The following is a 27,846-nucleotide window of genomic DNA, read 5'->3' on the forward strand; positions in this document are numbered from 1 at the left end:
CATTTGCTGCACCATCATCAAGGTTGAAAATAACATACACTTAAGTATTTTACTCCATTTTTGTAAATAATATGTTTTAATCACACACCCTTTAAAGGTGCAAACGCATTTGCGCTGCGCTGCGAGACGCGACGCGCCAGCGCCTTGGTCCATACAAACTGATAAAAACTGCATTTGCTATGCCGCGTCGCTCAAGTGCGCTTTGTTTGATACCAACCCATATAAACTTTATTTACCGCGCTGCTTTGTGCGGCGCCGCGTTGCGCAGCGCAGCTCAAGTGCGTTGACACCTTAAAGGTCCAGGCTCATTTGTGGCGCACTGCGCGACGGGACGATTTTTTTTTCGAAAATTCCTATTATGTTTTGTTATAGCGGCAATGGAAATACACATTCGCTGAACTACCTACTCTCTACCTATTATGGTTCACGGTATAGCCCGCTGACCGATAGACGGACGGACGGATGGACAGAGGAGACTTAGTACCTAATAGTACCTACATTACTTTAGGCCACGAACTGTAACATTTGACGCCTACCAGTGACGACGAAGCGTCGACGTTTTGTTACAAGTTCCCTAAAGGCATGATTCCGAAATCCGAACCACGCTGCACGCAGCAGCGCTGCCGCAACAGTGCTGTCACCAGCTGTCACAGTCCTGTCGCGGCACTACTGGTCCCCATACAACCTCTATATAAGCTTATAAACGTTACATTCCGAGCTAGGCAGCAATGTTCCGCTACATTGCGGCCGCGACATTGCTGCCTAGCTCGGAATGTAATGTCATATAAGCTTATAGAGATTGAATGGGGACCGGTAGTGCCGCGACAGGGCTGTGACAGCTGGTGACAGCACTGTTGCGGCAGCGCTGCTGCGTGCAGCGTGGTTCGGAATCATACCTTAAATGTCGTGTACTAGGGCTATGTTTAATGAAAATCTGTTCAGATGTTTCTAGTTTATCAATCCTTTTCTCAGCTCATAAAGGGATCCCAACCACATAGAGTCAAAAATTGGTACGAATTTTGGGTACTAATCGATCGATCGATAGCGTTTTATTTCGAATCTAATTATCGCAATTCATTTATATTAGTGTTCCCGACATTCGTACCAATCAATTTTTACCTCTATGCGAAATAATTGTAACCAGACTATAATGATGTATATTATATCCCGTAGTGTGAAATAAGCTTTGCTCCACCTACATAATATACAGACATACATGGGCCCGTGGAATCATTTTGCGCAAAAAGCATAGACAGTACAGCTAGTCAAAATAAAGTCAAATAATTTATTATGGTTCTGTACCCGAAGGATGCCAACGGGACCCTATTCTGTCCGACCGTCTGTCTTTCAGTGAGTATCTCGTGGGCAGTCGTAATTTTTCGACATTCTGCACGATAATTTCAAATACTATCCCAACTAATATTATAAAGGCGAAAGTTTGTATGTGTGTGTTTGTTACTCCGTCACGCAAAAACTACTAGACGGATTTGGCTGAAATTTGAAATGAAGATAGATTATACCCTGGATTAACACATAGGCTACTTTTTATCCCCGAAAATCAAAGAGTTCCCGCGGGATTTTGAAAAACGTAACTCCACGCAGACGAAGTCGCGCGCATCAGCTAGTGATGCATAAAATAAAAAATCTGTTTTAGATTGCACAGCTAAATCCTTTTCATATGATGCCTCACTTGATATATTATAGTTATCTTATTTTGGAAATTTAAAATACTTATTTTATATTAGTTCATGACCACAATTTTTTTTGAGTGATGTAATTGGTTTTTGGGTGGTGGGTGTTTTGAAGGTAAATAATAATTCTTTGAATCCAGCTACAGGTTTTATCTTTCTTTTTATTTCTAAATCATCATCAACCGATAGACGTCCACTGCTGGACATAGGTCTCTTGTAGGGACTTCCACGCGCCATGGTCTTGCGCCGCCTGAATCCAGCGGCTCCCTGCGACTCGTCTGATGTCGTCCGTCCACCTAGTGGGGGGATCTTCCAACGCTGCGTCTTCCGGTGCGAGGTCGCCAGTCCAGCACCTTGAGACCTCAACGTCTATTGCTTTTACGAACTATGTGCCCTGCCCATTGCCACTTCAGCTTCGTAACCCGTTGAGCTATGTCAGTTATTCTAGTTCTCGTACGGATCTCCTCATTTCTGATTTGATCACGTAGAGAAACTCCAAGCATAGCTCTCTCCATCGCCCGCTGAGTGACTCTGAGCTTTCTTATGAGGCCCATAGCGACCATGTTTCGGATCCAAATGTCATCACTGGCAACACGCACTGTTCGAAGACTTTGATCTTCAAGCAGTTAGGAGTTTTGGATAAGAAGACATCTCGAAACTTCCTGAATGCTGCCCAACTCAGTTGGATTCGGCGGCTGACCTCTTTCTCGAAATTGGACCTATCCAACTGGATTGTGTGTCCTAGCCTATATATACACGTCTACAATTTCAAGTGCAGAGCACCCGACGATTACTGGGTGGGACGGGACATAAGATTTCTAAATCATAGGTCATAAATATAGTCCATAAAAACCGGCCAAGTGCGAGTCAGACTTGCGCACTGAGGGTTCCGTATTGCAGTCATATTTTTTCGACTTTTTGCACGATAAATCAAAAACAATTAGGTATGCATAAAAATAAATAAAAATCTGTTTTAGAATGCACAAGTGAAGCCCTTTCATATGATACCCCACTTCGTATCCCAATCTTACTTTGAAAGTTGAAAAAAGCAATATTTGTTCATGACAACAATTTAGTTTTTTTTTTGTGTGATGAAACCACAAATTAACGGTTTTCAGATTTTTCCCCGAATGTCTGGTGTGAGACCTACCTATGTGCCAAATTTCATGATTCTAGGTCAACGGGAAGTACCTACCCTGTAGATTTCTTGATAGACAGAGAGATAGACCGACAGACAACAAAGTGATCTTATAAGGGTTCCGATTTTACTTTTGAGGTACGGAACCCTTAAAATGACTCCTCTTGCGCCATTTTAACTCTGTTGGTCAACAGCTGTCATCCCAAAAGTAAGGTTCACCTTTAAAATAAGGACTAAAATCGTACTTTTGACATAAAAGTTACAGTGGCGCGTGAGGAATCATTTTTAGGATTTCATACCACAAAACGAAAGAGATCCCTTATAGGATCACTTTGTTGTCTGTCTGTCTTTCTGTCTGTCCGACCGTCTGTCCGCCGTGTTTGTCAAGAAAACCTATAGGATCCCGTTGACCTAGAATCATGAAATTTAGTTGGTAGGTAGGTCTTATAGCACAAGTAAAGGAATAAATCCGAAAACCGTGAATTTGTGGTTACATCACAAAAAAAATTAAAATGTGTTCACGAATAATTAGTAATTTCAATTTTCACTGTAAGATAACTATACCAAGTGGGGTATTATAATATATGAAAAGGTTTTACTTATACATTCTAAAACAGTTTTTTATTTATTTTTATGCATCGTAGTTATTGATTTAGCGTGCGAAATGTCGAAAAAATACCCTCAGTTCGCGTGTCTGACTCGCACTTGGCTGTTTTTTATTTACGCATGCCTACGGTTTTGATTAGCACATACCTTAATATCATACTTACTTCTGGTTCCGGTCGTCTGTGGGGGGTATACGTCAGGGGGTACAGGACACGTGTCTTCTTGTGGTAAATATTGCGTACTCAGAGGTGCCAATAATACTTAGAATGCATAAATTTTGAGAAATCACTCGCCACTTTTGCTGTACGTGTCATATGTCATGTCAAAAGTACGGTTTACATAATAAGAATAAAATTATTACTTCTTACATCCATACATGGGTTTAAGGCCCAAATCGTACTTTGTATTGTACATAACAGTTCACACATAGAGCAAAAATGGCGCGTGAGTTCTCAAAGTGTATGCACCATAATTTGAGTCGTTCATTTTCACTTTGCCTTGTCATGTACTAAGTGTTTTAATTTTCAATTTTAACTGTTAATCTAGATCTTCTACTTCATAACGACGTGCTTTAACCGTCCGTTGGTGCTATGGCTACATCATTTCTTTTCTAGGAACTAAGCGAATCAAATCCAGTGGCGGACTAAGGGCGGGGCGGAAGGGGTGGTCTGCTCGAGCGGATCTAGGGCCTTCTCAATCTTAGAAGTCGTTTAATTAAATTCCAAATAAATTAGGGCACGAGAACCAGCCCGCAGTTGAAGGCTATAAATCTAAATAGTTATGAGTTATTCATAATTTTTTCATTCCAATTTTTAGAGCCTCCCATAGTATTATTACTGTAGATTTGAAAAGTATTTTTTTACATTTTATACGTAAATCCCGTGACTGGTTCGTTACATCAAAATTTACTACATGGTCAGAAGACATTGTGTTCTTCTCTCGCGATATTATTCAGTAATTAGATACTTATTTCTATAAAATTAAAGAAAAAGGTTCACTTGCGATTAAACTAAAAAATAAATTGTTTTTTCTTTACAGTCCTCTTCGAGCCAATCCACTAAATAAAAATGTAACGGAGAACGGGGGCCTCACCTAGCAATGCCACCCCAGGCCTCCTACGGGGTTAGTCTGCCACTGGTAAGATTCCCCGCAGACGGGTCCATTTCAACTATTAGTCAAAACTAGTCTATAGTAGGTCGCTAACAAACTCTGTATTAGAATAAAGTTAATTGACTGTTTAGTTACAACAGTAGCAAAGAAAAAAAGTATGGTTTATTAAAAACTAAATTCTCAACGGCATGAATAGAAAGAGGTTTAGATAGAGGTGTGCCAGTCGGTGAAACAAGCGGCCGCGACTCCGCGCTGCGCCGCCGCGCGTCGCACGCGCGTGCGCGGCGGCGCGGAACGGCGCGGCACGGGTTGGAGCGCGCGCGGGCGGGGACCGTACCACTCCCACGGTGTTCTTTTGTGAGGAATAATGCGAAATTATTCATTTATAGCATTTATTTATTTTTATTTCACATTAAGTCCACATACAAAATAATATGTCGTAAATATTATATTATTATTAAATATTAAATATGGATAGGTCAGCACTAAAATATTAATCGATAAAATACTGTCAAGACTAAAAGATACAATATGGTGAAACTTATAAAACAAAATTTCATTCAAGGATTTGTACTTGCAGAAAATTATTATAAACAAGGTAATCATTAATCAACGTCGGCAGTGTCGAAAACATAGAAACTGGCAAGGCAAGTAGTGCGTGCGTACTTCGGGGAGATCGCGGGCGACAGCGACATACTCGAGCTGCGTACTGCGACGCGACGCGACAACGACCCGCCCGGCGCGTCTGCGCGCGGACGTCGCACCGACGGTTAGTCTCAGCGGTTAGGTGACATGGAGGCAAACAGGGCGCGCGACTCGGCGCGCCAGCGCGCAGGGCCGCGCGCCTCACGGGGCATGCTCAAGGACAAAGCGGGGCGGGCCGCGCCGAGCGACCCACCGACTACAGCACGGAGCTCAAGAGAACACAAAAAGCACGCAGTCAATTTTTAATTTTCAGGGTTAATAAGGCGAAGTGAATCGTAATGTCTCAGCGCAGGCTCACATCACGAGAGAGTATTGGGTGAAAAATACATGTGACGACTCGCCAGAGGACGCGTCTCGTGTATCACGCAATATGTTCTACTCGATAGAGATACTCGGTGACCGGTACTTTTAGTGAACATCGTAGCGGTAAAGCGAAACAAAACATCGTAGAATATTCGTGTCTCGTGTTAATCACATGTTCCGTGTGCCGGAGCCGCCGCAGCTGCCGCAGTTCCGCCGCCCCGCGCCGCCGCGAGCTAGGACTATGTACACAAAAAGCTCAAATGTACAGCAAGGTTAGATGCAGTCGCACAAGTTAAACTATCGACTCGCGCGCCGGTCGGTGCTCGTCCGCCCGACCTCGCGCGGCTCCTGGCGATGCGTCGCGTTTGTCGCGTTGTTCTTCTGTTAGTAGGTACAAGAGATGAAACGATCCGAGCTTTGCGACTCGTAGAAGGCTTCCATTCAGTTATTCAGGATGGCAGACGAAGTCGTCCAATTTTTGTTAAAGTGCGGGTAAAAGTATATACAGTGGAGTCATTTTATTTCAGACGATAAAAGATGGCCTTGTTACAGCAAAGATCGCGGGGCAGATATGTTACAAAAGCTGCAGTCGGATATTACTCGAATGGGTGATCGCGTTCAACCCGAACCACGATATCGATACACGAAATCAATCAATAAGACACTAGAGTGAAGAAAGAATGATTCTACTGAAGTCGAGATATTGAAATATAATAACAGGAAAGATTAGTTGCGGACTATGAGAGAGTATTAAAGATGAAGCATATATCGCATCGTATCGCTTGCGGGATGCTTAAGATCTCGAGTACAGACCGCGATGACGTCACGTGTCGTACGGTGACGTGATCGCGGTCGGCGGGAGGTCGTGCGTGTGGGCGGGGTCGTCACTTCGGAACCGCTACGATATAATGGTGTCGCGTGTCGCGTGTCGCGTGTTGTCGCCTGTCGGCCGAGTACAGTGGTAAGTAGTTTTCACCCGATCTCACTGAGGTACAGAGATGAACAGAGACGCTACGTTAATGGATTAAGAGTGCACGACGCGAGCTCGCTGCCTGTGTCTATGTCTTACTTTTGACGACTAGCTTGGCCGAGGTCTCGACCTGGCCGGCGGCGGTGGTGGCGCGGCAGGTGAACGTGCCCGAGTCCTCCTCGTACGTGTTGCCGATCAGCAGCACGGCGTTGTCCCCCTCGTGGATCATCTGCGAACAAGACGAAAACTCTTCACTAATGCCGTCAACGATGAGACCATCGAACAAACTCGCCATCTTACATTCTGTTTCTTACTCTGTCTGTCTGTCACTCGTTTTACCTATAAGGTCACTACTTCACTACTCACATTATAAATGCAAAAGTGTGTTTGTTTCTTGGTTTATTGGTTTGTAGGTTTGTAGGTTTGTCCTTCAATTACGCAGCAACGGAGCAATCAATTGGCGTATTCGTAAAGTACTCGTAAAAGTGTATTGGAATAAAAAAATATAATATGATCTGTTTTATTCTCCGAAGCGCCCTCTTCGAGACTTGGCGTTCCGTCTTAGATGACCTGACGGCACCTCGACCGAGAGAAAGTTAACGTTTGAAGGGAAATTAGTACGTGATATTCACCTGGAAATCGGGGGTCTCCGGTATGAGCGCGCCTTCTCGGAGCCACTGGATCGTCGGCTTGACTTTGCTGGTCACTTTGGTCTTGAACTGGGCTGGCTGGCCCTCGAACACGACGAGGTCACGCAGCGGCGTGAGCGCGGGTGCGCCGGTGGGCGCCTCGGCCGCCACGCGAAGGCGCGCGCTGCTGGCGACGCGCCCCGCGGGGTTGGAGGCCACGCACCGGTACTCGCCCTCGTCCTCCGGGAACGCCTCCGAGATATGCAGCACGCAGTCGTCCGCCGTGCGTGACATCTGGAAGTACTTGGAGGGCTTGATGAGCCGGTCACCCTTGTACCACTGCACAGTGGGCACGGGCCGGCCCGAGATCTTGCACTCGAACTCGATCGCCTGGCCCTCAGCTACCGTCCGGTCCTGCAGCGGCTCGAGCACCTCGGGCGGCGCGGAGGTGGCCTCGCTCTTGGGCTTGGAGCGCGCGCGTGTTGCGGGCGCGCTCACCACGCATTCGGCGTCACAGCGCGCCTCGCCCGCACCGTTGATCGCCACGCACTCATATTTGCCAGAGTCCTGTGGGTACGCCTCTAGAATAAGCAGGGTGTGCACTTCGTCCTCCTCGAGGATCTTGTTCTTGATGTCGGGTTGAACCTTCTTGCCGTTCTTCAGCCAGTAGACGTCGATCGGTTTGGTTCCCGTCACCTTGGTGTCGAAGCGCACCAGCTGTCCCGCGGCGACGTTGACGTTCTGCGCCGTGAGCGTGAAGCTGGGTGGCACGAGACCCCCGCGGCCCTGTCGCCGACGCTCCTCCACGACGAGGTTGGCGCTGCACTTGGCGGTACCCCCACGGTTTTCGGCCACGGCGGCAAAGACGGCCGAGTCCTCGACGAACACTCGCCTGATTATGAGTATTGACTTGGTACTGAATGTGTGAATCTGGAAGTCCGGCGAGTTCTTGATGGGGAAGTTCTCGCGGTACCATTTGATGGTCGGCAACGGGTCGCCGTCGAACTCCACCTCGAACCTCGCCTGCTCGTGCTCAAAGACGCGGCACGGCTGCATCTTCTTGGTGAAGACGGGTGGGTTGCTGGGCTTCACGACGCCCTCGACCACGCGCTCTTGCGTCTGCGCCTTGTGCTCCATCTCTGTCGTCTCCGTGGAAGTTATCTTGCGCGTGATCTCCGTGTCACCGACGACCTCCTTCTGAATTTGTTTTTGCTTGGCGACGTGAATCTCCTTGCCATGAACGGTCGACTCGGACGGATCGGGAATCTTAGGCTTCTGAATGATTCTTTTTTGCGTCTGGTTTTCGACGACTTCCTCGGTTTCCCTGAAATGACAGAATCGTTTAAGTCGATCACAAATCAGTATCACTGGCTGGCAGCGAAGCACCTCACTGGAAGCAGAATACTCACAGGTGGTCTAGGTAGCGCTGCGCCATGGCGCGTGCTACGGTGGGCGCGCTAGGCGCACCGGGCGCGAAGTGGTGCGCGCCCTCGCGGTGGCGGGTCTCTTTGACGAGTTGCTCGTTCTCAAGCTCCTGCAGCTTGTTGTAGTACTCCTCGCTCTTCTTCTTCTTCACTGTCTGCTGCCATTCCGTCTCCGCGTCCTTCACGATTTTCGTCTTCAGCTCGGGTCTGTGGTCGATGACGCCCTGCCGTTGCATGGCCTGTCTCTCCTCGAAGGTCTTCTCCAGTTCAGTCTCGCCGCGCTGATATGGCGTCGTTTCGTCGTACCATGCTGCGGGACCATCGAAAGAAGTTAGCGGATCGCTCGATTCGACTCGTTTATTTCAACTCAAACTTCAAAACATACCTCTGCTAGAATCCGAAGCTAAGCCTGCAGAAGCGGGAGATTAGCGGCAAACTAGCGGCGCTTCCTCGCGCGGGGAAGTCGCAGAGGCGGGTGGAGCGGGGAAAGCGGGGAAGGCTGCGGGAAGTGTTCGGGAGCGTGTGCTAAAGCGTGTCGAGTGTGTGTGACTCGTGGGCGTGTGTTAGTGCAGCGGAACGAGCCCTAGTCGTACCCTCGAATCGGTCGTTCGCGAGCGAGGAATCGGCTCGCGACCGACCGACTCGGAGTTCGATAAGCGTCGAATAACTCAAACGTGTCGTATGTAAAGGTGTTCGGAACTTACGCCGGGGCGCATTTTTGAGTACTCCTCTGTAATCGTCGTGCCTCGGGACGACGCGCAGCTCGGTGACGGCGAGCGCCTCGCCAGCCGAGCTGCGCGCGATCACCTCTATCTTGCCGGTGTCGTACTGCCGCGTCTTGGGGATGTCGAGGTGGTACATTCCGTCGTAAGTCAGCCTGTATCTGGATCCCTGGAAAATTATACATGGCTCTAATTATTATTTACCAGAATTTAAAATTAACTAAGTAACAAAATTATTATCAAATACCTAATTTAATAAGTTTTAATCTCATCTGCAGTTTTGGACTGCATTTTTCCAGTCTGAAGACTGACTTATTAAAGTGCATAAAATCCGCCATTGGTATTTTTAAGACACACTCTGTCAAACTGTCTGGAGTGAGAGTATTATTCACCAAAATTGGTTGAGTCGTTGAGTAGTTACGAGCAGACATAGGAACTGCCATACATACAGGCCAAACACATAACACTCACTTAGAGCTTCGCCGCAGTCGGATATTATTTTATAAATAACTAGATTATGCCCGCGATTTCGTCCGCTTGGATTTAGGTTTTTAAAAATCCTGTGGGAACTCTTCAAATTTCCGCCTATGTCCTTCCCCGGGATGCAAGCTATCCCTGTATACAATTTCGTCAAAATCGGTTGAACGGTTGAGCCGTGAAAAGCTAGCAGACAGACAAACAGACAGACAGCCAGACACACTTTCGCATTTATAATATTAGTATGGATAATATTAGCCATCCATTATGAGCAATATGGGGAATATCCCCTCCAAATAAGCGTAATGCTTGTGTCAGGAGTAGGTACGACAATAGCGGAACGGGTGGGATTTGAACCGCCGACCTTTCGTATTTCAGTCCGCTCCTTTAACTGTTGAGCTATTGAGGCTCTATGTGTCCCCAACAAGATACGATATGGAATAAAAATGTCCACAGCAAGATACGAGATGGAATAAAAATGTCCCCAGCAAGATACGATGTGGAATAAAAATGTCCCCAGCATGATACGATATGGAATAAAAATGTCCCCTACGATATGGAACAAGAATATCCACAGCAAGATACGAGATGGAATAAAAATGTCCCCAGCAAGATACGATGTGGAATAAAAATGTCCCCAGCAAGGTACGATATGATAGAATAAAAATGTCCCCAGCAAGGTACGATATGATAGAATAAAAATGTCCCCAGCAAGGAACGATATGATAGAATAAAAATGTCCCCAGCAAGGTACGATATGATAGAATAAAAAAGTCCCCAGCAAGGTACGATATGATAGAATAAAATGTCCCCAGCAAGGTACGATATATAGAATAAAAATGTCCCCAGCAAGGTACGATATGGTATGAAAATGTGCCCAGCATGAGACGATATGGATGGAATAAATAGACTCGGACATAGTCGAGTGTGATGCGATGCTTACGTTGACTATGGTGTTGCCGTTGATGAGCCACATGACGCGCGGCTTGGGGTGTCCGGTGACGCGGCAGCAGAAGCGCGCCCACTCGCCCTCCTGCACGCTGCAGGGCTCCGGCTTGCTCACGAACACGGGCGCGGACCGCGGCTTGCTCTCCTCCACCGCCTGCTCGGGCGCACTGGAACGGAAAACGAACATCACGTCAGTAAAACTAAGTTGTAGGGTCTGCTGACGTCACGTTTGCCACATGGGCTTGTTTGTAGAACCTACAGCGTTCAGTCAGTTGTTCCCCGACCACCGCACGTCCCATGACCACATGAACTAATTATTAGTATTTTCAATTTTCGAAGTAACATACCTATATCAAGTAGGGTAGCATATGAAAGGTCTTCACCTGTGCGTTTTAAAACAGATTTTTATGCATCAAAGTTTTTGAATTATCGTGTAAAATGTCGAAAAAATACGACTGTAGTACGGAACCCTCGTTGTGCGAGCCTGACTCGCACTTGGCCGGTTCTTTTTCTAACGAGAGAGGGATGGGATACTCACACTTGCCAGGATGCCTCCATCTCGCGGATGCGCTCGATGCTCTTCATGTGCTTGGGCAGCTGCGACTCGTAGACTATGCCCGGTTTGCCCGCGGTCTGAATGACGGCGCGGGTCTCGTCCTGCCCGTACAGGTTGGTGGCGCGGCACAGGTACTCGCCGCTGTCCTCCGGGTACACCCAGCCGAAGTTCATCGCCACGTAGCCGAAGTCGTAGATCGGCGTGAATCTGTTCTCTGGAACGATACATTCAGATGTATAATATTACGTCATGATAAACTTTCTGATGTGATCAAATCAGTAATGAGGAGATCCGTAGGAGAACTAGAGTAACCGACATAGCTCAACGGGTTGCAAAGCTGAAGTAGCAATGGGCAGGGCACATAGTTCGTACAACCGACAGACGTTGGGGTCCCAAGGTGCTGAAATGGCGACCTCGCACCGGAAGACGCAGCGTTGGAAAACCCTTCCAATAGGTGGACGGACGACATCAGACGAGTCGCAGGGAGCTGCTGGATTCAGGCGGCGCAAGACCGTGGCGTGTGTGTGAAGTCCCTACAAGAGACCTATGTCCAGCAGTTGACGTCTATTGGTTGATGATGATGATGAACCTTTCTAACGTGTTTTATTCATAACCACTGATTCTTTCATTTTTAAGGTTCTGTACGTCAAAAAGAAAAAAGGAACCACTATAGGATCACTTCGTTGTCTGTCTATCTGCCTGTCTCTCGTATCTGTCAAAAAATTTATAGGGTACTTCCCGTTGACCTAGAATCATGAAACTTGGCTGGTTTTATAGCACAAGTATAGAGAAAAATCTGTAAATTCTGAATTTGTGGTTCCATCACAAAAAAATTAAAGTTTTATGTTCCCGAAATAAATAGTTTACTAAATACCATCAAGATGGCGCTGTCCGCCATTAACTTTGAGTGGTGTTAAGATTTGGTGGAGTTTGAGATGGTGCGAGTTGGACTCGCACACGGCCGGTTTTTTTAACCGACTTCTTAAAGTAACGATATCGTTTAGAAGAGTACTCACTGTGTAACAGGGGCTTGCCGTTGAAAAACCACTCCACTTTCATGTTCGGGTCTCCCACGGGTGCCAGCTGGCACTCGAACTTGGTAGACTCCATTTCAACCAAAGTGGTCTGGCTCTGGATCTGCGTCACGAACCGTGGTGGTTGCTTCTTGTCGACGTCGTACAGGTCATCCTCCGTCAGGAACACCTCAGAGGTGTACTTTTTGATCGTCGCCTCCATTTGAGTCAAAGCTTCTGACTTTTTCATTCCCCTAGGCACTTGATTCTGAAGGATGATGTCTGGTAGTTCTGCATCGAAAAATAATAAATCAGTCAGGTCGATCAAAAGTAGGTAAGCAGAAACAAAGAGATGATCGAAACTTACTTTTACAGGACACGGTTGCCTTTGTGAAATCTTCTCCGAAGTCGTTGACCGCTCGGCAGATGTATTCACCGGAGTCTTCGGCGTAGACGTACAGGATATCGAGAGAAACGAATCCCATATCGTACACGGTTCGGAATCTGTGACCGGACGGCAGTAGCTTGCCGTTCCTGTACCATTCGACGCGTAGCTTGGGATCTTCTTTCGGCTCGACGCGGCACTCGAAGCGAATAGATTCAGACTCCTCGACCGTGTGCGACTGGATCTGGGTAATAAACTTGGGCGGCGAGCTGATGACTGGCTCCTCTTTGGGTGCATCCCGCATGTGGCCGCGTTCGAGCTCCTTGATCTTCTCGCCGCTCATGCCATGCGGCAGTTGCGACTCGAGCACGACGTCGCGCTTGGTACTGCACGTGACCTTGGCTGTGGTGGTGGCCGAGCCCCAGCGGTTGGTGGCGCGGCACGTGTACTCGCCCGCGTCACGCGTGTATACGTAGTCGATATCCAGCGCGATGAAGCCGAAGTCGTTCAGCATGTGCACGCGCGAGCCCGTGGCGAAGGGTCTGCCGTTGCAGAACCAATCGATCCTCATCGTTGGGTCACCGACGGGTTCGACGCGGCAGTCGAAGTGGACGGGTCCGCCTTCTGCCACGTCCAGATTGTCCTTGATTTCGACGGTGAATCTGGGAGGATTCGGTTTTTCATCTTCGATCGTGATTTCCTCGCGTTTGTGTAGAGTCTCCTCTAGCTTCTGGATGCTCTCGGTTCCCGATTTGAACTGCGATGGCAACTGGGGTTCGAGAATGATGCCCTGTCTGCCTTTGACTTGAAGCTTACAGGACACGGTGGCCTCGCCGTGCTTGTTCGTCGCCTTGCAGGTATAGAGGCCGGCGTCACGCTGGTACACGCCGCCAACCTCTAAGATGACGAATCCGAAGTCGTTGATCGTCTTCACTCTCGAGCCAGTAAGCAGTGGCTTTCCGTTGTGATACCATTCTACCGTCATGCTAGAGTCGTTGACCGGCACGAGGCGACACTCAAAGTGTGCCGATGAATTTTCTTGCAAAACGAGATCAGATGGCGTAGTGATGAACTCCGGCGGGTTGCCGCTTTCAGCTTCGGGCGTCAGATTATCCGCAGTTCCGGAATAGCCCTCCAAGGCTGCGATCTTGTCGATGGTACCTTCCATACCTTTGGGCAGCTGAGATTCCAAAATGATATTTCTCTTTCCTTGTACTTTCATCGCAGCAGTCGTGACTGCTTCGCCGTAGTCATTGTACGCCTTACACAAGTATTCACCGGAGTCTTCTGGATAAGTAGGTGAAATTTCCAGAATAACAAACCCGAAGTCGCAGAAAGTTCTGAACCTTGATCCGGTCTTCAATGATTTTCCATTCCAATACCACTCCACCTAGTAGAAATAGAAAAATAAAATTTTAAGGATACATAGATATTTTTAGTTATTACCGAATACCATAACATATAATAGAATTTATAACTAAGCCCTTACCTTTAGCTTGGGATCATCAGTAGGCAATAATCGCGCTTCGAAGTGTGCGTTTTCGCCCTCTCTCAGATTTTCAATATTTGACAATGGAACAGTAAACACTGGAGCCTTTCCACGTTTTTCCTCTACTTCTGTGTCCTTTCTGCGAACCATGGAATCTTCCAACGTCTGTAGCTTTTCTAACCCACCTTCCATGCCCTGTTAAATATATTTTTTAAAGTATAATGTAATAATTTTTATAAAGTTTCCAAAGGTTGCAAAATGTTGCCTCACGGCTAGAGTACTTACCCGCGGGAGTTGCGAGTCCAAGATCAAGTTTTCCTTCGATGTACACTTCAGCGTGGCTTTTGTGGAATCGCGTCCTAATTTGTTTGTAGCCACACATTCATATTCTCCTGAATTTTCTTCATAACAATACAAAATATCTAAAATCACAATTCCGAAGTCATGGAAAGTTCTGTATCTATGTCCATGCGGTAACTTTTTGCCGTTGCATAGCCATTCAACTTTAAGGTCGGGGTCATCCACCGGAACCAATCTAGCTTCGAAGTGAGCACTCTGTCCTTCGACCAACTTGGTAACATCTTGGATTTGAGTGATGAACCTTGGTGGCTCTGCCGAAGCAGGTGCAGGGGCCTGTTGCTGCAGCCCTTGCAGACTCTCCAGCTCACGAATTTTAGCTAACGATTCCGGTTGCAAGCTGTCGTAATAAACGCCGCTTCTGCCGTAGCAGGATATGGTGGCTTTAGTAAAATCTTCTCCGTATTTGTTGTAGGCTCGACAAACGTACTCTCCGGCATCATGATTCTGCGTGTAAGCTATATCGAGCACCACGAATCCGAAGTCAGAAATCGTTTTAATCCTTGTAGAATGACGCATCGGCTGACCGTTATGATACCATTCTATTTTCATATCGGGATCATCAACGGGGACTACGGTGCATTCGAAGTGTGCTGCTTGTCCGTCTTTGAGGCCTTCAATGTTTTGTAAGTGGGTCGTGAATCTAGGCTTTTGACCCTTGCTCTTATCGACACATTCAAGCTTCACGCTTATTTCGGCCTGTCCCCACCTGTTGGTAGCCCTACATGAATAAATTCCAGAATCTGTAGTCTTGGTTCCGAGTATCTCGAGCACTACCATGCCGAAGGCATACACAGTACGGATGCGATGACTCGCCTCAATAGATTTGCCATTGTAGAACCATTCGATAACCATAGATTGGTCACCGGTGGGTATTAAAGTGGCTTCGTAATGAGCGATTTGTCCTTCACATATATCGGTGATGTCTTCGAACACCGTTACAAACTCGGGCGCTCGTCCCAAGTCGTCGTCAGGCATCTGTCCAGGCTCCCTACGAAGGGATTCCTCCAGATTTTGGATTTTCTCCAATCCTTCCTTGCCTTTGGGATGTTGGGTCCTCTCAATTAGATTTTCCTTGCTCGTACAGTAAATAGTCGACGAAGTGAACGCTTCACCTCGTTTATTAAAAGCTTTACACGTATAGATACCGCTGTCTCTTTCATATGCATCTGTCAGGTCTAACGTTACAAATCCAAAATCACTCCTGACCTTAAAACGTGATCCTTGTTCTAAAACTTTTCCATTGAAATACCATTCAATTTGAAGATTGGGATCGTTCTTAGGCTCCACTTGACCCTCGAGATGAAGCGCTTGTCCTTCGACTAATTGATGTTCAGGAGCAACTTGAACTATCCATTCCGGTTTGGGATATTCCGCATCTGGAACGGAAGGCCTTCGTCCCTTGGCGAGCCTAGCTTCTTCCGCTTGTTCTACAGCGTCCAAACCAGCTTTACCTTGAGGGTGTTGGGTATCTAGATAGATGTGCTTGTCTCCAGTACATCTCAGTGTGCCAGACGTCGTCGCTGAGCCTTTGCTATTAGTAGCTTTACAAGTGTATATGCCGGAATCTTCTTCGTACGTATGAGTCATGTCTAAAGACACGTAACTAAAGTCGTGTATGCTCTTGTACCGCGTACCTGATGGTAGAGGCTTGTTGTTGAAGAACCACTCGATGGTTAACGTAGGATCTCTGGACGGTTCGACGTTACACTCGAAGTGAATATTATCACCTTCCTTGCATATTATGTTATTTAGATGAGATATAAATACGGGTGTTTCGTATACTGGCTCTGCTGCTTCTGGTTTACCCGGTTTAGGTTGTTCCAAGGCTCCAATTCGGTCCAAAGATTCAGGATGAAGAGAGTCTCCAAGTAACCAGTGTCGATCCTCTATCTTTATCGATGCAGTGGAAACAGCTTCTCCAATGAGATTAATCGCCTTGCACGTGTATATACCCGAATCATCGAATCTCACCGAATTTATTGAAAGAGTAACTAAACCAAAATCAAAAGTGCTCTTCAGCCTCGCTCCGGTAGTTAAAGACATACCGTTCTTGAACCACTCAACGCGCAGATGTGGATCAGTTCGAGGCTCTACTTGGGCTTCCAAGTGGACGTGCTGCCCTTCAACAAGCTTGTCATAGCTCTGAAGATGGGTGGTGAATATAGGGGCTTGTTGCACGCCCGGCTCGACGAACTGTTCTGGAACTTTGTTCATTGCGGCTTCCTTCAGCTGAATTTGTTCCCAAGCCTCGGGTCTCATCGCCTCGTCGATGATAGTCGATTTGGTCTTCACTTTGAGGGAAGTAGATGAGACTGTACTGCCTGCATTGTTGATAGCTTTGCACATGTACAGACCCGCATCACCCTGTACCACCGAGTTTATGTCTAACGTGACAAAACCGAAGTCATGCGTGGTGCGGAAACGTGAACCTGCGACGGGAAGATTACTAATTAGCATTGGCTAAACTTAATAATATTTTTAGGGTTCAGAATCACTTCGTTGTCTGTCGGTCAGCCTGTCTGTCACGTCTGTCAAGAAACCTATAGGGTTTAACCATTGACCAGAATCATGAAATTTGGCAGGTAGCAATGTCTTATAGCACAAGTAAACGAATATCTGAAAACCGTGAATTTTTGGTTACATCACAAAAACAAGATTTGTATTTCCGATATTATAATTAGTTTACTAAATCACATCAAGATGGCGCCGTCCGGTATTAACTTGCGAATTTTTACTATAATGATTTGGGATTTTTTGTACGATGGTGCGGAACCCGTCGTGTGTGAGGCTAACTCGCACTTGACTGGTTTTTTAAGTACAAAAGGTGAAACTTACCCATCTTGAGTTCAACCCCATTGATGTACCATTCGAACCGAAGACTGGGATCGCCCACGGGTACTACTCGCGCCTCGTAGTGCGCGTGCTGCCCCTCCCACAACTCCGAGGGTCCGGTAAGAACTTGAGTGAAAATAGGTTTCTCAAATTCACGTTCAGGTTGGTCAGGCTTTCTTTGCTGCGGTTGTTCTAACTGTTGAATCTTCTTCATACCCTCCGGATGCTGCGTATCCAACTGTATTGCTGCTTTAGCTGTCGATAAAAAAAGTCGCTGTAATCCATACTAATATTATAAATGCAAGTGTGACAATTGCCTGTTAACTGTTCATGTGTTTAATTTTGAAAGGTACAGAGATAGCTTTCACCCCGGATATGATCAACTATAATATTATTCCGAAAAATCGAGGAGTTCCCGCAGGATTTTTAAAATCTAAATCCGTCCGCTAGTTAGGCATTAAGTCATTGAAATCCTAGATAGCTTACTTTTTATCCTCATCGCAGCAGTCGTGACCGCTTCGCCGAGCATGTTGGACGCGCGGCACATGTAGACGCCCTCGTCCTCGTCGCGGACGTGAGCGATGGTCATCGACACGTACCCGAAGTCGTGCGTTTTGGTGATGCGGGAACTGTCTTCGATGAGCTTTTCGTTTCTGAACCATTCCACTTTGAGAGTCGGATCGCCGACGGGAATGAGCCTGCAGTCGAAGTGGGCCGTCTGCCCCTCTTGTATGTTGTCGATGTTTTGCAGCGGCTGCGTGAAGACGGGACGCTGCCTGGTGACCGGCTCCGGTATCTCCGGCCGTTTGAACGGTTCCGCGGACTCTAGCTCTCGGATCTTCTCGAGTCCCTGGGGGCGCTGAGATTCCGATATGATACTGCCTTTTGCGGTTACCGTCATGGATATGGCGGAAGTACACTGGCCGAGGGCGTTGATGGCCTTGACGGAGTACTCGCCGGCGTCCTCCGGGACGCAGTGCTGGATATCCAAAGACACGTAACCAAAATCAAAAGTGATATGGAACCGCGACGCAGATTGCAAGGCTTTGCCGTTGTGATAGAACTCGATGCGCAAGTTGGGGTCGTGGACGGGTTCGACTTGACATTCGAAGTGCGCCGTTTGTCCCTCGTATACATGGGTCGTTCCTCTCAATTCTACGACGAACTTTGGCGGCGAAATCTTAGGTTCTTCGACCTCCATTTTCGATGGATGTCCTTGCGCTTCTAGCTGTCTAATTTTTTCGAGTCCGATAGGATGTTGCGAGTCCAATATTATACTTCGGTGGCCTACAACATAAAAAATCATATTAGCCCCAATTGTTTTATATGAACGCTTTATAAAAAAAGAGTTGTAAAGACAAATCAAGTAACGAAAGTAAAGCTAAACTATTACTTAAGTATGAGAGTGAAACTTACTTGCAACCTTCAATGTGCATGTATTAACTGCTTCTCCGAGTTTGTTCGTAGCTTTGCACATATAAGTGCCGGAGTCTTCTGCGTAACTGTACAGTATATCCAACGCTACGTAACCGAAATCGTGCGTTGTTCTAAACCTGTGCCCTGTTTTAATCTTCTGGCCGTTGAGGAACCACTCGATCTTGAGATCGGGGTCGTTTATAGGTTCAACTCGGCATTCGAAATGAGCACGGTCACCTTCTTTTAAGTTCTCTAAACTGGTCAATGCGGTCAAAAACACTGGTCTTTGACCCGGTGCTTCCTGTTCAATGGCCTTGGGCCTTTCGTATTGTTCCAGCTCCTTGATCTTCCTCAGGCGCTGCTCGTCCAGCGTGTCGAGATACAGCGAAGCTTTAGCTAGAATAGTAATAAAACCATTGATATAGAATTGGCTCCAGTGGTCAGGTTTGCATACATAATACACATCTCTCAACTTCAGTTTGTCACAAAGATAACGATTGTGAATACTGAGTGAAAACTCATTACACAAATTATAAATGCAAAAGTGTGTTTGTTTGTTGGTTTATTGGTTTTTGGTTTGCCTTTAAATCAACGGAGCAACAGATTGGCATGATTTTTTGCCTGGAGAGTGGCATACGTTGCACGTGAATGAAGTTACAGTTATCAGCTAGTTATATAATATGAGAAATCACCCACCATCTACGTTAACGGAGCTAGTGGTGACAGCTTCGCCGACCGCATTCGTAGCCTTACACATGTAGGTGCCAGAATCTTCGCTATACGCATACAGGACGTCTAAGGCTACATATCCAAAGTCGTAAGTGGTCTTGAACCTATGCCCCTGTTGAATAGGTCTTCCGTTGCAGTACCACTCCACTCGCATCGTGGGATCGTTGACGGGAGTGAGCGTGGCTTCCAAGTGCACGGGTAGGCCCTCCGCCACGTGGACGTTCTTGAGGGGCTTCCCGAACTGGGGCTTCTCGGCGACGAACCCTTCATCCCGAGCGACTCGTTTGTATCTGCTATCATCCTCGAGATACTGAATCTTCTCTAGTGCGCTTTCATGCTGCGTATCCCTGATGATTGATTCCTTAGCTGAAAAGCAAAAAATGGTAAACATCCACACTTCACTTTTCGATTTAAAACACAGTGTGCTTAGTATGGGCTTCACATCTCACCAACATTAATGAAATTCGAGGGTCGAAACAAAATAACGCAATGAAAAATAGATTCTAAAGTTCGTAAATTTAAAGTACCACCGATTTTAATTTCGCAACGTTTCCATTTGGAGCGCTGGCTGTCGATGTATAGACAAACTTGAGCTTTAAAACAAGGCAGTTAACATCCAGTTTACTATCCCGCGTAAATTTTTCGACGCTTGAATTCTATTAACGTTGGGTAGTTGTACAATCTCATATAGTGTCCGACAAACAAGTTGGACCTGAAGTAGCATAGTGGGAAAAATTGACGAATCTGCGAAGCAAAAGTCGACATATTAACCAATCGCGTGCAGTGGCGCCGACTGATCAACCAATCGCGTGCACCCGCCATCCACCAGCCAATCGCGGTAGTGCTCAAGTTGTTTGCTGGGCACTGTACTAAGCATAGGTTTTAATTAAGTATAACCTACATTGGACGTGTAATTTAATAGACGAAATCGCTTGTCCCAAGTTGTTGATTACTTTGCAGGTGTATTCGCCGGAGTCTTCCCCGTACACGGTAAGAATGTCCAGAGCCGCGAACCCAAAGTCGAACGCCGTGCGATAGCGGTGTCCGCTTTGCAGCACTTTGCCGTTAAAGTACCACTCGACACGCATGTTGGGATCTGGGTAGGGCTCGATGCGGCACTCGTAGTGAGCACTCTGCCCCTCCACCAGCCTCGAAGGGCCGTTCAGCTGAGTGACAAAGCGAGGGGCTTGAGTCACAGCGATTTCCACGTCTTCCTTCCTCTGGTAGCGTGAAGTGTCCTCTAGTTGCTGAATTTTTTGTAAGGCCGTCTCGTGTTGCGATTGCAACTCCAGGGAAGATTTAGCTGTGGAACAAAATAACAACGTCAGTATAGTAAAGACATTGGAAATACTAAACAGCCTCTCTCTCCATTCGGTCCCTCATGACTGAAGATCATCTAGTCATCTTTCACCACTATGGAGAGTCAGCTGATGGCAGAGTGAACTAGAGTGAGGAAAAGGAAATTTTCGGATTTGGTCCTGAATAGATATCTGTCGAATAGGCTAGGGGTGATGTGAAATCAAAGATACCTAGTCGTTTCATAGCCTACCTAGCGTCAAATGTAGGTAACATTTGACGTATTACAAGTTTCCTAACTGCCGTGAACTGTGGCTGATGATGCATAATCTGCTTTCACCGAGTCCTATCACTGGCCAAACGGCATGTATTGTTTTATCAAACACCAGTATTACATAGTAAATATTAACCACTCACATTGTACGAAGAGAGTGGAGGAGGTAACAGCTTCTCCGAGTTCATTGGTAGCGCGGCATGTGTAAGTTCCCGAGTCCGCGGGGTTCACGTACTTCATGTTAAGGGCCACGTACCCGAAGTCGTGCATGGTGGTGATGCGGTTCGCTGGAAACAAATCACAAAGTTTATTTTTGCAAAACAAATTTTTTCGACGTTTTTATGGGCTTCCGAGACGGTCAAGCAGCTGGACTTCAATCACGTGGGTTTTTGCTTGAGCCATGCATTTTGACCGTTCACAATGTTTACTTGATTCTTGAGTCAAGCATTTAAGTACAGTGGTAATGCGATTTAATATTTTTGCTTGCCACGTTCGGATAGGAAAAGTGCCGTTTGCTGGCTCCAGCTGCTTGACGGGCGCATCAAGCTGTTTGATGCAACCGTCAAGCAGCCTATCAAAACAAAACAACGAGCGGACGTCAAGCCGCTTGAGCGTCTCGGAAGCCCTTTATAACGATTAGTTGAAATACTTACATGCTTCAATCGGAACTCCATTCCGCAGCCATTCCACTTTCAGCTTGGGATCGCCGACAGGAATGAGTCTCGTCTCGAAATGAGCGGCTTGATTTTCGGCCACTCGCAAATCTTTCATGGGGTTAGTGAACACGGGAGCTTGGGTGACTATTTCGTCTTGGGCCGAGTGCCTCTGATATCTCGACGAGTCCTCCAACTGAGTCAGCCTCGACAAAGCTCCCTCGTGCTGTGTTTCTAGGTAAATGGACTTCTTAGAGTGCACGACTGCAGTTCCGGAAGTCACGGCTTCTCCGAGCGCATTAATGGCCCTGCAGGTGTAAGTTCCGGAGTCTTCCGGCAAACACGACATAATGTCGAGCGCGACGAAGCCGAAGTTGTTCGTTTCCGTAAATCTAGATCCACTCTTTAGAGGTTTATTGTTGTGGTACCATTCGACTTTCATCGTCACGTCAGAAACGGGAATAAGCCTACACTCGAAGTGAGCACGCTGACCCTCTTTGATCTCCACATTCTTCAGTGAAGTTGTGAATATAGGAGCTTGCGTCGTCACTTCTTCGAGGTAATCAGATCTTGAATATTTGGACCTGTCCTCCAACACTTGGATTTGTTCTAATCCAGCTTCGTTCTGAGTACCACGAACGATGTCCGCCGTCTCGCGACACGCGAGTCGGCAGCTGACTTCGTCGGTGCCGAGCTGGTTGACGGCTTTGCACGTGTACACACCTGAGTCCTCAGCGATGAGGTCGATGATATCGAGGGCTACATAGCCGAAATCGTGAATCGGTCTGAATCTGTGACCAATAGTAACCGGTTGACCGTTCTTAAACCATTCCACTTTAAGATTTGAGTCAGTGACTGGCTCAAGTTTGCATTCGAAGTGAACGTGTTGTCCTTCTTTAACGTTGTCAATAGACTTGGGTTTTGTGATAAATTTCGGTTTGATGTGAATCGATTCGTCGATCACATCCGACTTCTTGTAACGAGATGCATCTTCCAAATATTGTATTTTCTCTAATCCCGAAGGATGCTGCGTATCAAAGATTAAATCTTTCTTAGCCACCACTCGCAACGCACACGATGTTACTGCCTCTCCTAGCTGGTTAGTCGCTTGGCAAGTGTATACTCCAGAATCCTCAGGGTACACGCTCAAAAGGTCCAAGGCGACATAATCGAATTCGTACGCTGGTCTAAATCTGTGTCCGGTCTTGATGGGTCTACCGTTGCAAAACCATTCGACTTTCATTGTTGGATCGCCGACTGGTTGCAGCCGGCATTCTAAATGAACGTTTGTACCTTCCACAGTTTCAATATTGTGTAGTGCCCGTGAGAAGTGAGGGGCTTGCATGACCGTTATGTCTTCCTGTACTTGCCTGCCTCGTCGCGCCGCATCTTCTAGCATCTGAATTTGTTCTACCGCTTGTTCGTTTTGGGTGTCTGTCACTATATCGGAACGTTCGATCACGCGGACCATGGCAGATGTATGTGCTGAACCTAAGTGGTTAACTGCCCTCGCGGTGTATTCCCCTGAGTCCACTGATGTCGCGTGGATGATGTCGAGCGCTACGAACCCGAAGTCGTAGTAAGTCCTGAATCGAGATCCGACTGTGACCGCTCTGCCGTTGTGGAACCATTCCACTCGCATAGTCGGGTCGCCCATGGGTTCTAGTCTACATTCGAGATGAATGTTTTTGCCTTCAGATACTGACGGGGGATCAGAAAGGGGCTGTACGAATACGGGTTTTGACTTTGAAATCTCTTCGATGTGATACACAGGTTCGACAAACTTCGATTCCTCCATTTGTCGAGTCTTCTCGTATAAGCCATGATGTATGCTCGAAGTATCGATGCCCGATCGTGCTGCAAGATAAAAATACATTACTTAGTTTTTATGTAAAATAATAAAAGGGATAATTTTTTTTACTTAATAAAAATATAGTAAAAGATCCTTACTCTCGACCAGCATCGAGGCGCTCTGCTGCGCCTCCCCGGCGGCGTTGCGTACCACGATGGTGTACGTTCCGGAGTCGTCCGCTCGGACGTTGGCGATGTCCAGAGCTACATAGCCGAAGTCGTGGTAAGTTTGTATTCTATTGGCTGACTTTATTTGTTTCCCGTTAAAGTACCATTCGGTAGTCAGAGTTAGGTCACTTTGAGGTTCTACTCTAGCTTCAAAGTGAGCACTTTGTCCTTCAACTATTTTATTCGTCCCTTTCAGTGGACCGAGGAATCTCGGTTTTTGTGTGATCCGAACCTCTTCGTCCGCTCGTTTGGAATATTTACTGGAATCTTCTAAGTATTGTATTCTTTCTAGTCCACCGGGATGTTGAGATTCTGCTATGATGTCTTTCTTCGTTATGATCGAAAGATTGGCGCTCGTAGTCGCCTGTCCGAGGGCGTTGTAAGCGCGGCACGTGTAATGGCCGGCGTCGTGGATTGTCACCGATTTAATAGTTAATGCTACATATCCAAAGTTGAAGAATGTAGTGATTCTCGAACTCGCCTCGACTGGACGCCCGTCTTTCAACCACTCGACTCTCAGAGTCGAGTCGCCGATGGGTTCGAGGCGTGCTTCGAAGTGAGCAAATCCACCTTCTTTAACGTTACTTTGATCCTTAATAGGTGTTTTAAATTCAGGTCTCTGTGTGCTTTCGGGTGCTTCCTGATAGTATTTCTGGTGTTGTTGCTGCTGGTAAGCTTCTAGCTGCTCAGTTTTTTCGATGTACCTTCGTTGTTCCGGTATTCCGAGATCTGAGGTGACGGTGCTTCTGAGGGCTACTCGAATAGTAGCGGTACTGATGGCTTCGCCGAGTCTGTTCACGGCCCTCACTGTATACGAACCCGCATCTTCAGCCCGTAGGTGCATGATGTTAAGGGAGACGTAGCCGAAGTTGAAGAGTGCCGTGATTCGCGAGCTGGCCGTGATCGGCTTGCCATCTTTGTACCATTCTACTCTCATGGTAGGATCGCTGACGGGGGTGAGTTGCGCTTCGAAGTGCGCATTTCGCCCCTCCTGCAGTTCGCCTAGATCTTGCAGTGGTCTTATGAACTGTGGTTTCTGTGACGTCTGTTCGTCGACCGACTCTTGGTGTTGGTATTTGGAGTAATCCTCCAGCTGCTGGATGTACTGCAAGCTCTGCGGATGCTGACTGCTCCTCTCAATCGTCGCTCTCGGCGTCACTTGTAACACCGCCTTGGTCTCGGCCATGCCTGTAGCGCTTACCGCTCGGCATGTGTACTCTCCACTGTCTTCGAAATTCAGACTCATCATGTCGAGAGAGAGGTATCCGAACCGGAACACAGAAGTAAATCTAGAACCTGTAATGAAGACAAATTGAAACATACTCAAAGGCAAAATGAACGGTATGATTCAATTAAATACAAATACTTACTGGCTTCTATACTTTGCCCATTTTTCAACCATTCGATCCTCATAGATGGATCGCCGACTGGCTCTATTCTAGTTTCAAAATGAATTTTTCCACCTTCCATCTGCGTCAAACTCTTGAGTGGAACGATGAATTGAGGAGGTGGATATACTCGATCTTCCTCTCCTGGAGGAACGAACGGTCTTGCCCTTTCCACGTGTCTTAAATAAATAATTTCTGGACCAGGAGCAGGCCTACGACAAAAAACCCTCATTAAGTAATGTGATTTACGAGCTAAAATTGATTTTATACAAATGAAAAAAGGTGATACTCACTCTGGTTCAATTATTTTCGTAGGCCGCGGTAGGTGCAGCCGCTTCTGCTCGGGCGGGGGCTCTTTGGGCACCTCCACGTAGAGCCTCGCCCGAGTGGCCGTGGAGCCCGCGACATTCTGTGCGGTGCACTGATACCATGCCGCATCCGACGCCTTGGCTCTGGGAATATCTAATGTCGAGGCCCCACCTTCGGTATTGATCCGGAGTTCCGCATGTGGCACGACCGGAACTCCGTCCTTCTGCCATGTGATGCGTGGTGTAGGAGTGCCGACGGCGCGCGCGTTCAACTGCACCGGCTCACCCTCTCGCACATTCAACGTACTAAATCTCTCCACGAACTTCGGAGCTACAACTTGCTCCTTCTCTATAACATTCAGTCTACACTGGAAAGACGCTTCACCACTTTTGTTTCGCGCCACACAAGTTACTACACCACTATCACTGAGATCGACGTTTGTAATCATAAGTGCATGATTACCGGATTCGTTTACTAATATCTTATGATTATAATCGTCTCGAATTTGTCTATCGTTAATGAACCACGTGACTTCTGGGTAAGGCCTGCCCGTGACGCGGCAATCGAATCGCGTCATCTTGCCTTCCGTGACATCTCGATCGTGGCAGGCCTTAACGAACTGCGGAGCGAGAGCTTTTTCTTCTATTGCTACTTTTTCAGTCTGTACTTGTTGCGTGTCGATTATGAGCTGGGACCTTTGGTCTTGCACGTACGTCTCCTGAGGGGATTCGACGGCCAGGCAAGCCGATGTGACGATGCATCCGTTGGGATTTTCGGCTAGGAGTGTGTAGTGACCGCTGTCAGATTTTTGTGTGCTTTTTATTCTTAGGATAGTTTGATTATTCGAAGTGATTATGTTGTGTTTGTTCGAGTTGACCAACCTTTGGCCGTTTTTGAACCACGACACGCGCGGCCTTGGGTTTCCTGAAAGTTGGACTTGGAATTGAGCATCGGCACCTTCCTGTAGTTTGGAGTTTCTGGGTTTCTGTGATATTTTCGGGGGAGACACTGGTCCTAACGTCGTATCGATTTCTGTGTTGATTTGAATGTCGGTTTCGCCCATGTACCTTTTTGTGATAGTTTCTCTGAAGGATACTTCTCTCAGCAGTCTATATTCGAAAGTGTCCACCTTGAAGTCTTCGGTGGAAGAGTAGTCAGAGGTGCCGTTCGTGTAGGCATACTTCTGCGACTGGCTCGACTGCTCCGAGCTGAAGCCCTGCGTGCCGTAGGACTTGTGCTGCACGCTCTCGCTGACGTGGCGGTAGCTCTGCTGCTGCTGCGCCGCGCCCTCGGGCTGGATGTACACGGAGCAGATGGCCTCGCCGTACTGGTTGCGCGCCGTGCACGTGTACTCGCCCTCATCGCCCGGTCCAATCTGCTTGATGAGCAGCGACACGTCACCCGTGCGCTCGTCGTAGCTCATGCTGTACTTGTTGCACTCCACGAGCGGCGCCTTCTTGCGCGTCCATGACACCGTCGGCGTGGGGTTGCCCCTCAGCTTCCCTTCGAACTTAGCGTTCCCGCCCTGCGCGAACCTCGCATTCTTGAAGATCTGTTCGAATATCGGTGGAGAAGGATCTCCGGGTCTGCCGGAAGCGATCGGCAGGGCGCCAACTGAGCTCTCCACTGTAACAATACAAAAACCACATTAACATGACTTCGCTAAGTGCTATGTTATTATATCATTAATGATTGTATAGTTTTACTATAGGGATGCAGCGATTGGGGTTGCAGGAGCGGAGTGGAAGATGACTCGCTGGGAGAAAGGGGCCGGTGGAGAATGGGGCCGGGGGGGGGGGGGGGGGGGGCAGGCCGGGTCGGTGTCGGTGAATCAGCGCGACGCGGCGAGGCAAACGAGATGTTTTCGCGCGTCTATTTTCGTGCACCCAACTCAGATCTTATTACGAGAGCCATTTTGGTAGACGTACACAAGACGCGAACATAATTTTTACGATTACTTAAACCAAGAAATAATGATGGCGAGTGCAAAATATAAAAAGCTCGTTTTGTAATCGTTTTGATTGAGATTAATATATAACATATAACATCCTAATAACATTAGATAAGCTTACTTATTCGCTTTGCATATTGTCAATCATAATTATATTATTGGCAACTGTTAAATTATTATTAAGTATAAATAAAAAGATATCTTAAAACTATAACGCTATTTTAGTACAATAACAAATTGACACTCCTTTACAATTTCTATCATCTCAACCTATCGCCAGCTAGTGAGCCGAGGTTGAGATGATAGAAACCCTGTGAAAGGAGACCTGTGCTCAGCAGTGACTGAGCACGGGTCTCCTTTCAGAACGAAAAGATTAGGCCATAGTCCACCATGATGGACAAGTGAGGATTGGTAAAACATCACAAGGATTAGGTACAGGCTCTCTCACGATGT

General features: G+C 47.2%; 1 pseudogene; it reads right to left on the reverse strand.

Annotated features, from left to right (window-relative positions):
* Positions 1-27,846, reverse strand: part of LOC117995271 (titin-like) — a 113,709-nt pseudogene that overhangs the window by 63,199 nt on the left and 22,664 nt on the right.

This window comes from Maniola hyperantus, chromosome Z (assembly GCF_902806685.2).
Source record: "Maniola hyperantus chromosome Z, iAphHyp1.2, whole genome shotgun sequence".
NCBI lineage: Eukaryota > Metazoa > Arthropoda > Insecta > Lepidoptera > Nymphalidae > Maniola > Maniola hyperantus.